Genomic DNA, 7373 nt, shown 5'->3' on the forward strand with positions numbered 1-7373 from the left:
TTCTATCAGAATCTCTGCTGTCTTTTTTCACAAATTGATAAGCTTGTCCTAAAATTCATATGTAAATGGAAAAGACCCAGAATAGCCAAAATAATCTTTTGGGGGAAAGTACAAAATTTGGGGACCCATGATTCCTGATTTCAAAATTTATTAACAGCCTACAGTAGTCAAGGCAGTGTGGTTTTGGCATAAGGATGTACATAGAGATCAGGAGACAGGCCAAACAGTCTGGAAATATACCATTACGATTATGGTGACCTGAATTTCTACAAGGGTATTAATGCAAAACAATGGGAAGAGAAGATCTCTTGAAGAAATGGTTCACGGACATCTGTATATCCACAGGAAAAAGAAAAAAGTTGGACCCAACCTCACTAAACACATATAAAAATTAACTGAAAATGCATCAGAGACATAACCCTAAAAGCTAAAACTACAAACTTTTAGAAGAAGATACAAGAGTAAATCCTTATGACACTGGTTTAGGCAAAGCCTTCGTGGTTATGGCACAAAAATCGCAAGTGACAAAAGAAAAAAATAGGCAACTTGAATTCCAAAAAAAATAAGTTTTTGTGTTTCAAAAGACACTACTGACAAATGCAAAAAAGTGAAAAGACAGCCCATAAAATTGGCAAAAATATTTGCAAATCATATTCTGATAATGGCTTATAGAATACATAAACAGCACTTAGAACTTAATAATACAAAGGAAATAACCTAATTTAAAAAGTCTTAGGGCTTCAACAGATATTTCTGCAAAGAAGATATACAAATGACCAATAAACACATGAAAATATGCACGATATTATTAGCTATTCGTGAAATGCAAATAAAAACCAAAATGTGATATAACATCATACCCACCAGGATGGGTATAATAAAAAAGATACATAGTAACAAGCGTTAGTGAGAATGCAGGGAAATTGAAACTCTCATATACTAGTGATGGGAATTTAAAATGGTGCAGCTGCTTTGGAAAACAGTCTGGCAGTTCTGCATAAGATAAAATATGTGACCCAGCAATTCCAATGATGGGTAAATAAAACCAGATACTCATCCCAATACTTGCACACAAATGTTCAAGCATGGCAGAATTATTCACAATGGCCAAAAATAGCAACAACACAAATGTCCATCAACTGATAAATGGGTAAATAAAATGTGGTGTGTCTATATAAAAGTACAGCATTCAGCAGTAAAAAGGAATGAAGTATTGAAACATGCCGCAACATGGATGTACCCTGAAAACTATTCATAGTGAAAGAAGCCAGTCACAAAAGACCACATATTGTATAATTTGATGTATATCAAGTGTCCAAATCTATAGAGGCAAATATATAAGCAAATATACAGCCAGAAAGATCAGTGGCTGCTAGGTCTAGGAGGATGGAGGAAATAGGAAGTGAATGCTAAGGGTAATGAATTCCTTTAGGGAATGATGAAAATGTTCTAAAGCTTACCGAAGTAATAGTTGCATAGTTATGTGAAAATACTAAAAACCATTGAATTGCACACTTTGAGTGAATTGTATGGTATGTGAATCATATCTCTATAAACTGTTAAAAAAAAAAAAAGGAAAGAAAAAATTACAGACAGGAGTCTTTGATTGGAATTTCCAGGACAAGACAATGGACCATTTCCTCTTTTACACTATTTTACTCTTTTTTTTTTTCAGTCATCTGAAGACACAGGTGTATTTCCCCATGTGGAAATCTGTTCCTTTTAGAGATTTCTTTTATCCAATGTAGAAACAGCATCCCTGATTATCTTAATCTTCAGGCAGGATCAAGGCTAAAGAATATACTGCATCTAGCGTTTTGCAGAAGATGAAGGAGGCAGCTATACTACACCAAAATTGTTTTATTCCGTGGAAGTTTCTTTATGTTGTAGCCACTACATCACAGTAAATACTGCGGGAAATGAAAGTTTAACCTATTTTCTGACAGGAAAACTCTAAGGTTATGCTTGCATAGGATTACTGGAAATTATTAGATATTCTGGTTAAAGAAGGTCACTTTCCCAAGGAGAGGATAAAAGTGTCCCAACGATAGAGGAACTGTGATAGCAGGTTCTGGTGTCAATTGACCAGGTGATGATGCCCAGTTGTCTGGTCAGGCAAGCACTGGTTTGACCATTGCTGCAAGGACGTTTCATTGCTGGTTGATAAGCTGGAAGGTTGCATCTGTGGCTGATTGCATCTGCAATTAACTAAGGGTATGTCTTCCACAAATGAGATAATACAAGCAGTTGAAGAATTTTAAGGAAGAAGACAGACTTTTTCATTGCTTCTTCAGCCAGTGAGTCTCTCCTGTGAAGTGCATTGGAGCTGCCAGCTTTATAGCCAGACCTAGGGATTTTGGACTCTTCCATTCCCACAGGTACGTGAGAAACTTTTATAGATTTCATATTTACAGATCTCTCTTGTTATTGCTGTTTCTGTAGAGAAGCCTGACTAACAGCTTGGCACCAGGAGTGGTTCTTGAGAAACAGAATCTTACAAATGGGTTTTTACAATTGGTTTTTTAATCTGATTAGACTCAAAGGCACTAATGACTCTATTTCCAATAATCAATATGGAACTGACAGTCCATGGGGTAAGTTGGCAAGAGAGATATGCAAAATATCACCATTTAATTCTGCCAGTTGTATACTTTTACAAGGCAGGGCTCTGGATGAGTGTTCCGACACCTTAATGGAGTTTTGTGGAATTATGAAGTATAATGATGTTGGCTGGTTGTTGGCAGATATGCTGGATACACTTATGAAGGAAAAGGATGAACTGAAGACTTCAAATTTGCAATGTATACACCATATGAATCATATAAAAATGTTCATGTGTCTTATTTCCTGTGGTCACAGACTTAAAATCTCTGAAAACCAGACACAGAGCCTTATTGTGCGAGTAGCAGATTTACAATATAAAATAAAATCTCAATTTTGGAGGGTGTCTACTGTTAAATTAAGGGCTTTGATTGGCAAAGAGTGGGATCCTGAAACATGGGATGGGGATATATGGCTTGATAATGAAGGCAATGTGGAGACGGGATCCGTGGAAAGCCGAGCCATTTCTAGATAGACCTGTAATGGATTACAACAGCTTCCCGGACTCCAGATTCTCCAGAGAAGTCTGCCATTCAATCTCCACCTAATGAGATTAACTCTTCACTGCCTGCTAAATCTGTAACCACCTCCCCTGAGGAATCAGCCCTCCTCCTCTCTGTCCTGTTTCACCAGATGAAACTGCAATGGAATGCCCTGAGGTAATTGGCTTGAAAGACACTTCTATTTCTTTTCATGACCCACTCTGACCACCCTCTTTTCTTCAAGACCTATAGCTAGACTAAAGTCCCAACAGGCCCAGATAGGTGAGTTACAAAGTGTGACCATAAGGAAGTACACTATACTCCAAAAGAACTGCATGAGTTTTCCAATCTATATAGACAGAAATGAGGTATATGTGTGGAAATGGATATTAAGGGTTTGGGATAATGGTGGAAGTAATATAAAGTTGGATCAAGCTGAATTCATTGATATGGGCCCACTAAGCAGAGATTCTACATTTGATGTTATATAGCTCAAGGGGTTAGAAAAAGCATTAACAGTTTGTTTGGGTGGTTGGCTGAAACATGGATCAAAACACAGCTGACATTATCTGAGCTGTAGAAGCAGAAGAATTCTAGGTCAAGTGAACAGAAGTCTAACTTGAATAGAAAAAACAAAGAGTCATGACCCCTTAAGCAATTCCCAGACTTGAGACAGTTTACAGACAACAGAGCCCCTTGAATGAGGGGAGGGCCTGGTACCCTTGGGGAAGGACCTTTTTACACTGCCCCAAATTTACACTGTTAACCTTCTTCCCAGGCTTCCCCAAGGATACCTACAGCCTTTTACCAGGGTTACTGTGCACTGGGGAAAAGGAAACGATCAGATATTTCAGGGCGTATTAGACACTGGCTCAGAAGTGACACTAATGCCAGGAAACCCAAAATGTCACTCTGGTCCACCAGTCAGAGTAGGGGCTTATGGAGATCAGGTAATTGATGGAGTTTGAGCTCAGCTCAGTCTCACAGTGGGTCCAGTGAGTCCCTGGACCCATATGTGGTCATTTTCCAACTGGAATCAACATACTCAGCAACCAGCAGAATCCCTACATTGGTTCATTGACTCATGGAGTGAGGGCTATTATGGTAGGAAAGGCCAAGTTGAAACCATCAGAACTGCCCTGACCTAGCAAAATAGTGAATCAGAAGCCATGCTGGATTCCTGGAGGGATTTCAAAGATTAGTGACATTCTTGAGGACTTGAAGGATTCAGGTGTGGTGATTCTCACCACATCCCCAATTAACTTTCCTATTTGGCTTGTGCAGAAAACAGATGGGTCTTGGAGGATGATAGTGGATTACTGTAAACTTAACCAGGTGGTGACTCCAGTTGCAGCTTCTGTTCCGGATGTGGTATCATTGCTTGAGCAAATCAACACATCACCTGGTATTTGGTATGAAGCTATTGATCCAGCAAATGTTTTTTCTCAATAGCTGTCAGTCATGACCACCAGAAACAGTTTACATTCAGCTGGCAAGGCTAGCAGTACACCTTCCCATGTCACAATCTTGTCTGCAGGGACCTTGATCATATTGTCCTCTCACAAGACATCACACTCGTCTATTATATTGATGATATCATGTTGATTAAACCTAGAGAGCAAGAAGTAGCAACTACTCTAGACTTAATGGTAAGGTATTTGCATATCAGGGGATGGAACATTAATCCAGCAAAAATACAGGGACCTTCTACCTCAGTGAAATTTCTAACTGTCCAGTGGTGTTGGGTCTGTCAAGATATCTTGTCTAAGGTGAAGCATAAGCTGTTGCACCTGGTCCCTTCTATGACCAAAAAAGAGCTACAATGCTTAGTTGGCCTCTGGATTTTGGAGACAATAGTCCTCATTTGGGTGTGCTTTTCAGCCCATTTATTGAATGACCAGAAAAGCTGCTAGCTTTGAGTGGGGACCAGTAAAAGAGGAGGCTCTATGACAAGTCCAGGCTGCTGTGCAAACTGCTCTGAAACTTGGTTCATATAATCCAGGAGGTCCAAAGTTGTTGGAAGTGTCAGTGGCAAATAGGGATGCTGTCTGGAGCCTTTGGTAGGTCCCTGTAGGAGAACCACAATATAAAGCCTTAGGATTTTGGAATAAAGCCTTATCATTTGTTCCAGATAACTACTCTCCTTTTGAGAAACAGCTTTTTACCTCCTACTGGGTTTTAATAGAGGCTGAACACTTAACCACTGGCCACCAAGTTACCACGAGACCTGAGTTCCCTATCATGAGCTGGGTATTGTCTGATCCATCAAGCCATAAAGTTGGGCATGCACAGCAGTACTACATCATAAAATGGAAATGGTATATAAGAGATAGGACTCAAGAAGGTCCTGAAGGCACAAGTAAATTACATGAGGAAGAAGCCTAAATGTCCATGACCATCCACTGCCACATTATCCTGTTTCCCAGAACACAGCTATGGTCTCTTAGGAAGTTCCTTGACTGAGTCAAGGTTGACAGAGAAAGAGAAAACTCGGGCCATTTTTACAGATACTTCTGCATGATATTCAGGTACCACCCAAAAGTGGAAAGCTGCAGCATTGCAACCCCTTTCTGGGATATCCTTAAAGGACAGTGGTGAGGGAAAATATTCCCAGTGGGCATAACTTAGAGCAGTGCACCTGGTTGTTCATTTTGCTTGGAAGGAGAACTGGCCAGAGGTGCATTTGTATACTGACTCTTGGGCTGTTGTTAATGGTTTGCAGGATGGGCAGGGACTTGGAAAGAGCATGATTGGAAAATTGATGACAAAATAGACCTTTCTGAGTGGGCAAAAAACACGGAGATTTTTATGTCCCATGCAATGCCCACCAGAGGGTGACTTCAGCAGAGGAAGGTTTTAACAATCAAGTGGATAAGATGATCCATGTGTGCATACAAGCGATCCTCTTTCCCCAGCCACTCTTGTAGCTCATGAACAAAGTGTTGCATGGTGATAGGGATGGAGGTTATGCATGGGCTCAGCCACATGGACTTCCATTCACCAAGGACAACCTGGCTGTGGCCACTGCTGAGTGCCCAATTTGCCAGCTGCAGAGACCTATACTCATTCCTCAATATGAAACCATTACCCAAGGTAATAAGCCTACTATCTAGTAGCAGGTTGATTACATTGGACCAGTTCTATCATAGAAGGGGCAGCAATTTGTTCTAACTGGAATAGACACATACTCCAGATATGGGTTTGCTTCCCTTAATGCAATGTTTCTGTAAAAACTACCATCCATAGACTTACGGAATACCTTATCCACTGTCATGGTATTCCACACAGCATTGCTTCTGATCAAGGAACCCACTTCACAGCAAATGAAGTTGGGAATGGGCATATGCTCATGGAATTCTCTGGTCTTACCATGTTCCCCATCATCAGAAGCAGTTGGGTTGATAGAATGGTGGAATGGCCTCTTGAAGACACAATTACTGCACCAACTAGGTGGCAGTAACTTGCAGAGCTCATGCAGTGTTCTCCAGGAGGCTGTATATGCTCTAAATTAGCTTCTACTGTATGGTGCTGTTTCTCCCATAGCCAGGATTTATGGGTCCAGTAATTAAGATACAGAAATGGGTGTGGCACCACTCATTATCACCCTTCGTGATCTTAGAAGAATTTTTGCTTCCTGCTCCTGAAACCTTAAGCTCTGTTGGTCTATAGGTCTTAGCTCCAAAAGGAGGAGTGCTCTTACCAGGAGACACAACAACGACTCAATTAAATTAGAAGCTAAGACCACTACCTGGCCACTTTGGGCTTCTCACGCTGCTGAATCAACAAGCAAGGAAGGGGGATCACTGTTCTGTCAGAGGTGATTGATCCTGACTATTAAGGGCAAATAGGACTGCAACTACACAATAGAGGTAAAGAAGAATTTCCTGGGATACAGGAGACCTCCTAGGGTGTCTCCTAGTACTGCCATTCCCTATGATTAAAGTCAATGGAAAACTGCAACAGCTCAACCCATGCAGGGTTACCAATGGCCCAGAAACTTCAGGAATTAAGGTTTGGGTCCCCGCATGGGGCAAAGAACCACGGCCAGGTGAAGTGCTTGCTGAGGGTAAAGGGAACATGGAATGGGTAGTGGAAGAAGGTAGTGATAAACATTAACTACAACCATGTGATCAGTTACAGAAGCAAGGACTGTGATTATAAGACTATTTCCTCCCTGCTTTCTTATGAGTATATTTGTATTTGTACATAAGCAAATATCTTCTTTTCCTCTTATCATATGACATAAGTTGTATTGCTTATGTTCAAGTATTAAAGTTTTAGGATATATAT

Source organism: Tamandua tetradactyla, chromosome 8 (assembly GCF_023851605.1).
Source record: "Tamandua tetradactyla isolate mTamTet1 chromosome 8, mTamTet1.pri, whole genome shotgun sequence".
Taxonomy (NCBI): Eukaryota; Metazoa; Chordata; class Mammalia; order Pilosa; family Myrmecophagidae; genus Tamandua; species Tamandua tetradactyla.